The sequence below is a fragment of the Psittacula echo genome, assembly GCF_963264785.1.
Source record: "Psittacula echo genome assembly, chromosome: Z".
NCBI classification, from domain to species: Eukaryota; Metazoa; Chordata; class Aves; order Psittaciformes; family Psittacidae; genus Psittacula; species Psittacula echo.
The window spans coordinates 4,483,544-4,496,473 of NC_137742.1; the positions used below are offsets into that span (position 1 = coordinate 4,483,544).

General features: G+C 48.8%; 2 long non-coding RNA genes across 2 annotated transcripts; one reads left to right on the top strand and one right to left on the bottom strand.

Annotated features, from left to right (window-relative positions):
• The first annotated feature begins 152 nt into the window (after positions 1-152).
• LOC308231366 lies at positions 153-3,300 on the top strand. Its single transcript, XR_013958664.1, has 3 exons — positions 153-494; positions 1,302-2,973; positions 3,174-3,300. It is a non-coding gene; the product is annotated as an uncharacterized lncRNA (long non-coding RNA).
• A 3,018-nt stretch (positions 3,301-6,318) lies between these two features.
• On the bottom strand, positions 6,319-12,403 carry LOC308231361. Its single transcript, XR_013958658.1, has 3 exons — positions 12,264-12,403; positions 11,316-11,501; positions 6,319-6,454 (listed from the first exon to the last, which is right to left on the bottom strand). It is a non-coding gene; the product is annotated as an uncharacterized lncRNA (long non-coding RNA).
• Positions 12,404-12,930: the final 527 nt, after the last annotated feature.

The following is a 12,930-nucleotide window of genomic DNA, read 5'->3' on the forward strand; positions in this document are numbered from 1 at the left end:
CCCCACACAGGGCAGGTTTTATCTTTTCTTCAACATGGACTTCATTAGCACCGTGCTCATTCCCTCTTAAGCTGACACCACTGATACTGCATGCAGCAACGAGGATGGTACTCCTGCAAAGGAAGATGTTTTACATGTTTGGTGACAAATTGATCCTGCAAACTACTGTTTGAAGGCAGAATCTTAAATCCTTGAATACGTAGCTCTACTTCTATTCGAATACCTTAAGCTAAATGATCCTTGCTGTGACACATTCTTCTGAGGTATTGTGTGGTCTCTATTTCCCAAGTCCATGTACATGATTTGGGTGGTGGTGGGGTAGATGTGCAAATACATGTTCTTATATTATCAACCCTGTAACTGTGGGATCTTCCAGAGGTTCGTCTGCCCTGCGATGCATGTTTAACACTTGAATTTCTCAGACTTTTCTCGGCCCTGGCCAGGATTTAGGGACTATACTGCAATGCTTCTGCCACCTGAAAGGAGGTTGTGAGGTGGGTTTTGGTCTTGTTTCCTAAGTACCAAGAGACAGGACAACAGTAAATGACCTCAAGCTGCACCAGGTGTGGTTTAGACTCGATATGAGGAACAATTTCTTCCCCTAGAGGGTTGTCAAGCACTGGAACAGGCTGCCCAGGGCAGTGGTGCAGTCCCCATCCCTGGAGGTGTTTAGAAGATGTGCAGATGTGGCACTTTGGGACACGGTTTAGTGGTGGATTTGGCAGCACAGGGTAAACGGTTGGAGTCAATAATCTTAAAGGTCTTTTCCAGCCTAAATGATTCCACAGTTCTAATCAAAGCATCTACAAGACAATGCTTTGGCCACCTTACATTGTCCGTCCCTTCATTTCCATGTACACATGGTGGGCAGCATCCCTACCCCGAGGGCTGGCACTCTGCTCTCCTGTGCTGAGTCCACTCTCTGCCGCAGCCACATTTGTCTGCTGCCCTGACCCTTGGTGAACCTCCCCAGCATGGCTCTGCTGTTGAAGCAGCTGGCTATTCATAGCTGTGGGTTTGAAACAGCTCTGGGGCTTGAATTGTGAACTACACTTCTCATTTTTCCCTCAGTGATCTTCCTGGGATGCTGTTCTGTGGTACGGCCACTCACTTTCAGCAGGATGAGCTGAGGGTTTTTTAGCATCTGTTTTTTTTGTGTGCTCCAGCTTGACTGTCTGCTAACCTGGGGCAACTCTTTGCTTCAGGTTGCTGTGTGTTGAAACCCGGCTGAATTCATCAGGGTGAGGGGCAGATGTGACTGTGCTTGCTTGAAGAACTTCCTGATACTAGATTTTTTACAGTGAAAGGTGGCCCCCAGCAGGACTGACCCTCACATAGGCAATGCTGCTTGGATGCCGCTTCAGAAGTCCTGCTGCTTTTTATGTTTCTGGAAATGGAGGCGTGCTATGGGATCACTTTGATGTCAGCTACAACAGTTGATTTGAGCAACGGAGTCTTTTCATGTATGTGTGTATGTATATATATATGCATATATTTATATTCGTATATATAAATCTCTCTCTATATAGGAAACTTTCTTTTCTTTGCAGAGATAGACAGTGTGGGACAAGGTCAGATCTAGCTTTCACAAACCCTTTGAAAAGAAGCAAAGAAAATGAAAGAATTCAGGGAAAAGCAAAAACTGAATCAGAAGAAGGTCAGGGTGTCGATCCATCACCATCCTTGGTGATGGATCCTGGCTCGTGCTTCCCACCATGCCCCAGGCCCCTGCTGGAAGGGGCCACTGCTTCAAGGATGCCTGCCGCTGCTGGGAAGTCCTGAGCTCCTTCCTATGTGCAGCAACTCTGCTGCTGAACCTCTGACTTCCTTCTTCTGACCGCCACATCTTCTCCTTTGGGTGTCTTTTGGGGCCGGCTACCGCAGGGGCTCAGCTCCAGAGACTCCAGCCTCAACCACGAATGGTCTTAAAGCATATATGCATATATCTCATATATAGAGTGTTGCATGATGTCCATAGGGTTTTCTAAAAATGGCAAGCCTTTTAACCTCTTCTGGCTTGAGATTCCTTTGTCTGGAAGATGAGGGAAAACTGCTGTAATTTTGGACCTAGCAGAAGGGAGTGGGCTTCCCAATTTTCCTAGATTATATGGAGATGATACTGCACTATATATTGGTTCCTTTGCATAGACAGGTGGAGGCTTATCTAGAAGTATAAAAGGTGGGTTTTGTGAAGATGCTTTAGGTGGACATAGGTCCTTACGGCCATCTGAGTTTGGCTTGTGCCTCTTCCTTTCCTAAGCCACATGGTCCATCGTGGAGCTTTGATGGTCACTGATGTGTTGACACTGGCTCTGTTGTCTTCACAGATAGAGCTGATAATGGAGGCGATTCACAAAACCAGGAATCTGCAGTACGACAAGACCATGGAGGTAAAGCAAACATGCTGCTCTTTCTTGCTATATGGTTTAACACTGCTAACACACACGCAGAGTGCTGGCGCAGTCTTAAATATGAGAGTCTTCCTCTGCTGCAACTCCTGCAGACACTACATCAAGAGCTGCAGCAGAGGAAGACCGTCACATTTAAGTCTGCATAGCGTGCTGTGAAAAACTGAAGAGTACACCAGGGACATGGCTGGTAGCAGCCTTGCACGGTTGGATAAGAGTGATTTGGATGTCAAGGACTCGATTGCTATGAGCTTTTCATGCCAAATGAAGAGCAGCTTGTCTTGTGAGGTCTGTTTTACCCAAGCAGCAGGGCACTGGGGGCCTTGTGTGCTGTCCCCTGCTCTGCAGGCACCCTATGGCCACCTCTTCACTTGGAGGCTGTTTTCCTCCAGAGCTACCTGCATGAGCTGTATTAGCAACTCATTGCTTGCTAACACGCTCCTGCCCTGTTTGTTGGCTCTCCTAGGCCAAGCGCTTTTATGAGCACTGCTGCAGGCATAAGGATGAGGCGGAACAAGCCGTACCCCACAACACAAACGTGGTTACACAGAAGCAGCAGGAGAAGGTATAGAGAGATGGGTGGCCATGGGGCAGGAGGATGAAGGGTGTATGTTCTTGGAGCTGTCCTGCTCCATAACTCTTCTCCCAGCTCTGGCTTTGGGGGTGAGATGGAAGGGCTGGCAATGTTCTCTAGTTGAGCTTCAATACCGTTGGCAATGAAGGTCGTATCTCCTCTAGCTTTCTTCTCTTTCCCATTTTTGGCAGCTGTTCCTCAAGCTGGCTCAAACGAAATCAACACCAGAGGACTCTGGTGAGTGTGGAAAGGCAGGATTTGAAGGATGAGGGGAGTGTTTCTTGGGGAGGCAGTGGCATGGCTCTTGAGTGAGCTCCAGCTCCTGCGTCAGGGCTGGCTCCACAGAAACTCATGCCCAACATAGCAGAAGTGGAGAAGCCTGCATAGCCCTACCAAGGTTGTTCCCACCATTTCCCTGTGGCATGACCCTCCACCTTGCTGCACAGCTCTGCACTTCCTTACAGTGCACATCCATAGCTGAGCTCACACATTACTGCTGCTTTCTCCCTGATGTCCCTGTCAATTCAGGTTTCATGTACTGCCTTCCAGCAAAGGGTCTTTTTAATCAGTGTTAATCAGATGAGAGTGTGATTTCTCTCAAAGGCAGGAGTTACCAGCAGAGCATTACCACACTGGAGAAGATCCGGGAAGAATGGCAGAAAGAGCATGTCAAAGCTTGTGAGGTAAAAGCCCCCAAAAGCTTTCACATAGCAGTGTGGTCCTCTCGACGTCCACTCCTGACTGCAGAGGTCCGGGATGGCACAGATCTGCCTTCTCTGTGCTGCCCTGGCAGTGATGCAGCAGGATGTGTTGCAGCTAACCCGGTGTGTGTCTTCAGCTTGCCTTCTGCATTTAAGGTTCCAGCACTTCAAGGTTTCCACTATTTTTTTTGGTCTTGTTTTTCCTTCCACTACCTTTTCAAATTAACAGAATCAAAGTAGTGACCTTTTGGCCCATTAACCTGCTTGTGCGTTTGGTGTGGCCATTATCCTGAACATCCGTGGTCATCCCTGGGTACTCAGTGACTTAAGGCCAGTGTGTCCTACAGCCACGACACCACCTAGCAGACTCTGAGACTTAAAATGAGTTTGCAGTGGAAGGTGCTGGCACACTGGGATGCAAGCTGGCTGAAGCAGTCTCCACGTGAAGCCAGTGTGCCAGCAGCCCTTCACCATGTATCTCACATGGTAGCATGGGAACCCCTCTGAGTGGATGTATCAGTCTAAAGCAGACTGTCACATAGCAAAATGATCTGAACAGGACTTCCAGCAAGTGCTAGGGAAGTCCAGAGTTGGTGGCGAGAGGACCAAAATGCTGCTCTGCTGCTGACACGTGTCTCATTATCTGTCTGTGATGCGTAACCAAGGGTTGAAGGAGGTGATCCGGCTCCTCTACCATGCTCTCGTGAGACCTCACTTGGAGTACTGCATACAGTTCTGTTGTCCTCATCATAAAAAGGACGTGGAGCTGTTGGGGCTAGTCCAGAGAAGGACCATGAGGATGACAAGGGGGCTGGAGCACCTCCCATAGGAAGACAGGCTGAGAAAGTTGCAGCTGTTCATTCTGGAGAAGAGAAGGCTGCGTGGAGGCCTCCTAGCAGCTTCCAGTATCTGAAAAGGGCCTACAAGGATGCTGGGGAGGGGACTCTTCATTAGGGACTGTAGTGAAAGGACAAGGGGTAATGGCTTCAAACTTACACAGGAGAAGTTTAGGTTAGATACAAGGAAGAATTTCTCTACTGTGAAGGTGGTGAGGCACTGGAATGGGTGGCCCAAGGAAGTTGTGAATGCTCCATCCCTGGCAGCGTTCAAGGCCAGGCTGGACGCAGTCTTGGGTGGCATGGTTTAGTGTGAGGTGTCCCTGCCCATGGCAGGAGGGTTGGAACTAGATGATCTTATGGTACTTTCCAACACTAACTATTCTATGATTCTCTTATTCTACGGACAGGAACTGCAGAGGTTGCAGTTTTATCCCATGTCTGCTGCAAGCTTGCAAACAGTAAGTGATAACAAGTGCATATGTACATGTGGGATGAAAGGACGTCTTTCAGGCTCATGAAATTGAGCTATACCAGACAGCACATTTCAAAAGATATGGGCTTAAAGCTGCTTGGAAAAGGGATGGGCAGGAAAGAGAGAGAAGACAAACCAGTCAAGACACTTTGCTTTCATAGATCCCCAATGCTTTTTTATTGCTCCATAGTTGTGGGAGAGAAGTCAGCTGGGACTGCAGGACCATGGGGTACCTAGGGAACATGCAGTGCCTTCAGGAAGCTGGCTTCGTCTCCGCAGAGGTAGTGGTGTGCTGAGTGACCTCTTCCACATCGGTCCTGCAGACTTTCCTGACCTAAACACTCATCTTTGAAGTACCTGGGTGTGTAAAGGGATGACTTCTTCTATGGACGAGGTCTTTTCCAACCTAGTTGGTTCTATGATTCTATGACTCATGGTTACTGTGTTTCTTGCAAAAGACCAACATCATCTGCTCCTTGCTGTGGACAGAGATCTTTGTAGTGGGATGAGAAGAGATCAGAATAGAGGAGACTTGCTATCTTCTTACAGGGCTGGTTTGTCTGTGTCGTTTCAGTTCTTTGAGACCCAGGAGTGCGAGCGGATCAACTATTTCTGCAATGCCCTCTGGCTTTGTGTCAGCCCACCATGACGTGCCTTGGTATCAGGTCTCCATAAAGCCCAGGCTGGCCTAACCTCTTGCCTTCCCACCAGCTCTGGGAGTGCAGCTGGGAAGCACAGAGCCAGGGCACTGGGAGTCCCAGAGCCACGCAGATCCTCAGCTCTGTCTTTTCTACTGTGCAGGAGGGCACCTCTACCCACCCCGACCAGTGTGCCAGAATTACTTGCTTTATGTTGCTTCTGGCTCCACAGAAGAACTCTGCTTTTGCTCTTCCCCATCAGATCACGAGCTTTAGCTGTCTAACGGGAATCGGTTTAGGTGAAGTCCGGTTCCCCCTGAAATCTCCTGGGAAGCTGGACTCTGACTTTGGAGATAAGGTTTCAATAAGAAATTCTGATCGAAATCCTGTATGTAGGCATTTCTGGAGGTTAAGGATGCCCAAGCTTGGGATCCCACCATTCTCTGCAGTTTGGGCCTTTCCCTGATTCAGCACCATGGGCTATATGATTCCCTGTGGCACTTAGTGACGGAACTTGCTAAAATGCTTTGGTTGTTCAGCAAATCATAGAATCATAGAATCAAGACATCTCTTGCAGCCTCATCCACCACTGCCTCCCATCCCTTTAACACAGGTGGCCAGTGTTTCTGTCGTGTGTAGGGTCTTGTAATGAGCACTTCTCAGAAGCAGACCTAATTTTTTTGTGCTCTCTGTTTCAGGTGAGCCTGATAATGCCACAGTTGACAGCTACATCACTAGATGCTGTTGATCCTGTTTGTAGGTTCTCCAGGCAGAAGACACTGTTGGTCTGGCCACTGTGGTGGTGTTTCCAGCTACTCCCAGCTGTGAGAGAAACAGTGTTGTTTTCGCATAATTGGGGATGGGGCTTTACAATATTAAGCTTTAAGATCAATAGTAAGGCTTTGCAATAAGAAGGGTTTTCAATACTAGGTCTGGGGTTAAGTTCCTAAGGCAATGAAGGAAATGGTTCGAGGTATACTTATTCCAAAAGACACGCTCTGTGGTTAAAGACAGTGTCATCTCTAGATGAAAGACACACCCTGTGGTGAAAAAGAATGCTATCTACGTACAACCTATGCAACTAAACTAGTGCAGGCTGGTTAAACAGTAAGTTGCGGGAAATATTTATACCCAGAGTATTATGTCCAACCATACTGGGAATCACCTTGTCCTGGGTGGAGTGATGTTTGGTTTACAACTGCCTTTAATGGGTGGATCTCACCCAGTGCTTAGGGAAAATCGCTAGAAAGTAAAATTATGATGTTTAATGGTCACACGGAACCTGACTGTGGGGGTTTAGAGTGTGGTTCCGTAGCACTTGTTGCAAGTGCTGGTGGGGAAGTAAGGCAAGTTCATGGCCTGGGGGCAGATGTGACAGGAGGGGATTCAATTGCTAGGTTTAGAATAGTGGCTTGGGAGCCAAAGAGCAACAAATATGGCCAGGCTGTGGACACCAGCATTCCTCCATCAGTGGGGACATGGACTGCACCAAAGAATCCTAAGATAGTGAATGTAATTGCAGTTAAAGATTTGAAGTAGATGTTTGAAATAGAAACAGGATATAGGAATACGAATGCCTGGGTAGAATGGGTCAAATATACAGTGAACAGTTTGAATAGAAGCAATTGTTATGCATGTGCTTCAGGGCGACCTGTGGCACAGGTAGTTCCTTTTCCATTAGGATGGACTTGAGACCGACAAGCAAAGATGTACATAATCGCACTGTACCAGGAAAAGGCTGCCTGGTGAAACAAAACCTGTAAGTCCCTCTTCACCCTTATTCCCTGCTCTGTGGTACAAAGACATCAGGGTGCCTCCTGATTTTGCTCCGCAGCATCTGGTAACCGTAAAGCTTGTCTCTCGTGACAGGCTGTGAATGCTACCAGGAGAATTCTAGGAGAATTAAAACCACAGGCAGATCTCACTGAGGACAATGCAGGAAACTACTCAGCGATAAAAATTCCCAGAGCAGAGTTAGGTTGGTACTGTGGGAAAAAAAAAAAATCCCAAGGTCTGCACATGCTCCAAACTGGATGGGATCCTGCGCAATTGTTCAATTGGCAATTCCATTTACCCTGGCATTTCAGAGGGAAACAAACTCCTCAAGGCATAGAGTAAAGAGAAGTATTTTAGGAACAGCCTATCTTTAGATAAAAAATGTGAAACTATGTTATTCGGAATGGAAGCGACATACAGGGCAATTCTTTACAGAAAGTGCGAAAACAAAAACGAGTGTAAATAAGAGAAAGGGGGAATTGTGAGAGAAACAGTGTTGTTTTCGCATAACTGGGGATGAGCCTTTGCAATATTAAGGCTTTCCAATATTAGAGCTTTAAGATCAAGATTTGTCCTGGGTTCAGCAGTAGCAGTCATTTTTCTCCTTCTTAGTAGCTGGTGCAGTGCTGATGTTTTTGACTTTCGTCCTGGGAACAGCACTGATAACACCGATGGTTTTAGTTACTGCTCAAATATTTAGTCTGACCAAGGACATTGTGAGTCTCATGCTCTGCCAGGGAGGAGGGGAAGCCGGGAGGAAGCAGAGACAGGACACTTGACCCAAAAAACTAGCCAAAGAGGTATTCCATACCACAGCACATCATGCCCGGGATGTAACTGGGAGTTACCCGGAAGGGCTGGCTCACTGCTCGGTCAGGCTGGTTTCTGACGAGTGGTATTGTATTCTCTTCCCTTGTTATTTCCCTTATTATTATTATTATTATTATTGGTGGTAGCAGTAGTGGTTTGTGTTATACCTTAGTTACTGGGCTGTTCTTTCCTCAACCCGTGGCAGTTACATTCTTTCCATTCTCCTCCCCATCCCTCCGGGAGCGGGGGAGGGGGGGAAGAAAGGGCGGAGCTGGCGGGGAGTGGACTGTGTGGCTAACTTGACAACAGGGTTTAAACCACGACATGTTAAGGCTTTGCAATATTAAGAGTTTTCAATCCTGGGGCTGGCGCTAAGTTACTGAGGGAACGAAACAAAGGGTTTGAGATCTAGTAACTCAAAAAGACACACTCTGTGGTTAAAGCCAATGTCATCTCTAGACGAAAGATTCACTCCGAGGTTAAAAAGAATACTCTCCATGTACAAACTAAGCCAGTGCAGGCTGGTTAAACAGTAAGTTGGGGTACCATATGTCTGCCACAGAGTTACAAAATTGAACCAGAAAAGGATTATGTGGTTAATAATGATGTGGTTAACAAGTGAGAGGAAAGGGAGTATAAAGTCGAGTACATGGAGGTATAAACAGAGGCGGGACAATTAGCATATAGATTATAAGCACTGAATAGGCTGTAAACCTTGGAGTACCCAACCAATGAGGAAACAAGGGAGGGAACTTGTGGATGGGATAGGAAATATAAATCATAGTTCCGCTTCTGCTGTGTGTGCCTACTTACTAGGATACCTGTTTTTGCAAAAACATTAATAAGAGCTGTTTCACTGACGTGTCTACCTCGAGCTTAATTTTTTACCTAGAGACCATTTCTCACAGCAGCCACACAGAGCTGAAGTGCTTCTCCGTTCCAGCAAAGTATTTGAGGACTCAGATAATTATTCGCACATTCAGAAAGTGCCTATTACAAATCTGTGCCTTTGATCAGCTAACTGCTTGGACAGATATCCCATCTTCACACTCGGGGGAAGAAAAGGAATCTAAGTGATGGACCCAGACGCAGAGGCTATCTGTGTCAGAAAAAGTTTTTGATTTGAAGTTCTTCCAATGTGCAGCCATCTGGAAGAGGCTGGAGATAACCAAGAAGTCATACGTGCTGAGGGGACTGCTGCACAATGCTTTGGGAAACTGGCTTATGTTTAGGGCATATACATCCCACTCAGATCTCAGGTTAAGCTTTTCCCTGTTTCTAAAGTCCTTCATTAATGGTGATTAAACTTGCAATTTAGGGTCAATTTTGTCAATGTCTTCCAGGGAGCTTACTTAGAGGAGCACTAACAATACACTGCGTGCCTGGCCTAGCTGTAGATGTGCTCCAGGTTTAAGTGCTGATACTGGAAGCTGATTTGCATCTTGCCTGGTGCAGCAGTCCACAGCGCAGCTACCCAATGAGAGGCTGTGCTGCCACAAACCTGCACCCTGCAGTGTTGCTGAGGATCTGGAGAAGTTGCTCAGCTCTTTAACCACCTCTCCAATGAGAGGCTTGCAGATTTTTAGGTTCATGGTATCGCTCGTGCCTGGTAGGCTCTGCACACCCTCATTTGATTAACTTCTGGAAAAGAAGTCCCTTGGACTTGTTGTGACTATGTACCACTGGAAATAAACTTAGTTATTAATGTTGGGCTGCAGCCCTGAAACTCATTTTCTGTCTGTATCTCCTCAAATTTCTTGGTTTTTTTGTTACCATGTACATGATCATGGCTTTGATTCAGAAGCTCATGTGCTGCAGGGCTGCTGGTCTCTCTCATCTCCTCATGTGCAGCATTGCTAAAGAAGCTCTTCAGTACCTTATGACACAGGGATGGAGGATAAGGGGACCAGCACACAGTTCAGCTGTTTAAACCTGGTGCCAGGTGACTAACTCTGGAGCAGCAGGAGCTGCTAATGTATGCGTTCTTCAAGTTGAATCTGCGTGACTTCAGTGCATGTCTAAGCCAATGCGTGTCTTTCCTTGTGCGGAGAAGATGACAGTGAGCTTAAAGATCTCTCCTGCTGCATTACAACGGACTGTGCAAAGTGCACATGCCAAGGAATCGGTGTCAATTTTCAGTTCTGAAAGACCAAGTGTACAAATATTCCGCTGAAGGACCCTGCTGTAGTCTTAGTTCTCACATACATCTTTTAAGAGTAAGTTTTGAGACTTGCGTGGTGGCTATCTTTCTTCTGAAAGATGTCATACTCACTTTTTTTGTCTAGGCTAGGGCTGGTACGCCTTCAAAGCACCCTAGGATGTTCAAGTTCCTTCTCCTGAGGGGAAGCCTACAAGAGCATATCCTTGCTCAGCCTTTACTTCCTACTTGCTCAATAGCAGGACAGGCTTGGGACAGAACACGCCAAGACTTTAGCCTCCCCCTGGGCCCCTAGAGTCAGGCTGAGTTTCCTCACAGGCCTCTCTAGAGGGGTCTGTCCTCCTCCCAGACACCCATAGAAGTGAAGGGCCTAACAAGAGACTCTGATAACCAGCTGCACAGCTCCTGCCTTCCCCCTACAGACACAGAGGCCGCAGCTGCTTTAATAAGAGAGAATAAGAAGTGGGATACAGGTAGCATGTAAATCTTATGTCCCTTCAGATGCTGGGCACCCTGCCTTCAGGCAAAATTACAGCTCTTCCTTCTTGGTCTTACGAGCTAACACATAAAGCATCACAAGAAAACGGCATTATTCATGAAGGAAGTTCACATGAGAACTTGCTGCATTTCCAGATACAGGCAGGGCCAGGCAGCTGGTACAAGGGTCAGTATCACGATGGCACTGCCTATAAACCCCCTGTTACCATGAGATGGCCAAGCTCCTCCTGCAGCCACAGGGCTTGCACAGTGCAGACCAGCCCTGTGCCTGCTCAGGGGATCACCAGCTCCATAACGTGCAATGGGCTCCTGGTCAGGATCACCTCTGCCTTGACCCATGCACAATGTACCTTTCCCACAGGTATTATAAATTACAGATGATGTTGATAACAAAGGGTCTTCTCAAGGCAAAAGTACAAGGCCTAAGAGAATGGACATTACCTGTTCAAGATCATTAGGTCCTCAAATTCAATGTCTTCTGCAAGGAGGGACTGGGCTCTGCAGGGTCTCATCCATCCGTCAGCGACGCCTGGTTTCCCAGGCTGAGCCTGGAGCCTCGCTGTGGCTGGAGATGCCTCAGGCAGTGCAGGACAGGCTGCCTCGCTCCAATGGCACTTCCAGGTCCTGCTACGGCACAAGTAGAAAGAAGAGACCTCACACTCCCCATCCTCGGTAGCAGGGGCTTGATTTCTCACCTCGCATTCACTCTAGCAGCAGCTTGTCCTCCCGACAGACTCTTAGAGAGCCACCTGGCCTTCTCCCAGACTCCTATGAAGGAGCCTGCCTCTCCACCCCCCTCCACCCCTGCGGCATTATAGCAGAGCCTGGCCCCTCTACAGGTCACTGTAGGGGAACCGGGCCTCCTCCTACGCTCCTATAGCTGAGCCTTGCCTCCCTGCCAGTCCTTTTAGGGGAGCTTGGCCTCCTCCCAGGCTCCTATGGAGCAGCCTGCTCCTCCCTACCCCCCGCAGGGCATTATATGACAGCTTGGTCACTCCACAGGTCTGTAGAGGGGAACCTGGCCTCTCCTAGGCTTCCATAGATGAGCCTTGCCTCCCTGCCAGTCCTTATAGGGGGAGCCTGGCCACTCCCTTATAGAGAAGTTTGGATTCTTCCCCTGTTCCTAGAGATGATCCTGGCCTCCCATCCAGTCCTCAGCAGGGGAACCTAGCTCCCTTGCAGGCTCCTGTAGAGGAGCCCGGCTTCCACACAGCACTTTATAAAGGATTCTGTTCCCCCACTGGCGCTTGTAGGAGGGCCGATCCTCATCTCAAACACTTCCGGAACGGCCTGGCCTCCCAGCAAGATCCTACCGTGTAGTCCGACCTCCCCCCAGGCCCTTACTAAGGAGCCTAGCCGCCCCATGTCTGAGCCCATATCTGAGCCTACCCCAAGCCCGCTCCCCTCCTGACAGGAGACCTGCCTCACCCAGGCCGGGCCGGGCCGGGCTGGGCCAGGCCAGGCCAGGCCAGGCCAAGCGGCCAGGCCCTGCCGCCCAGGGCTGCGTTCTGCGTTGCTTCCTTCCAAGCTTCACGTCACTTCCGTGCTGCTGACTGGAAGGGAGCGGGTGGGGGTGGTGTCAGCATCTCCCCCCACTTCCGCCTGCATCCGCCGTTGCCGCGGCTTGGTGGTGCTGCAGAGCAGGCCCAAGGTGTGGGGAGACGGTGGGGATCGGCTCTGGGTGAGGTTCCTCCGGTCCTCGTCCGGGCTGGCCCTGCGGCCTCCGAGCTGTGGTGGTCTAGTGAGCTTAGAGAGGGGGAAGGAGTCTGTGGGGTTGTTACACGCCATGGGGGCGTTCATCAGCACTTTGTCTTGTGTTCGGGGCTTTTCCTGAGTGGGTTTAAAGCGGCAGAGAGGGTGTCAGCTCTAGGCCATGTTTGTCTCCGTGTTTGTTTGTCTGCTGCTGGAAGCAGTTAGATCGGGGGGTGTGTGCCTATCTAAAAAGACACATCCCATCCCTGGCAGTGTTCAAGGCCAGGCTGGACAGGGCTGAGCGCAACCTGGTCTAGTGGAAGGTGTCCCTGCCTGGGTTTCAGTAGTTTGTGGAATGATCTGA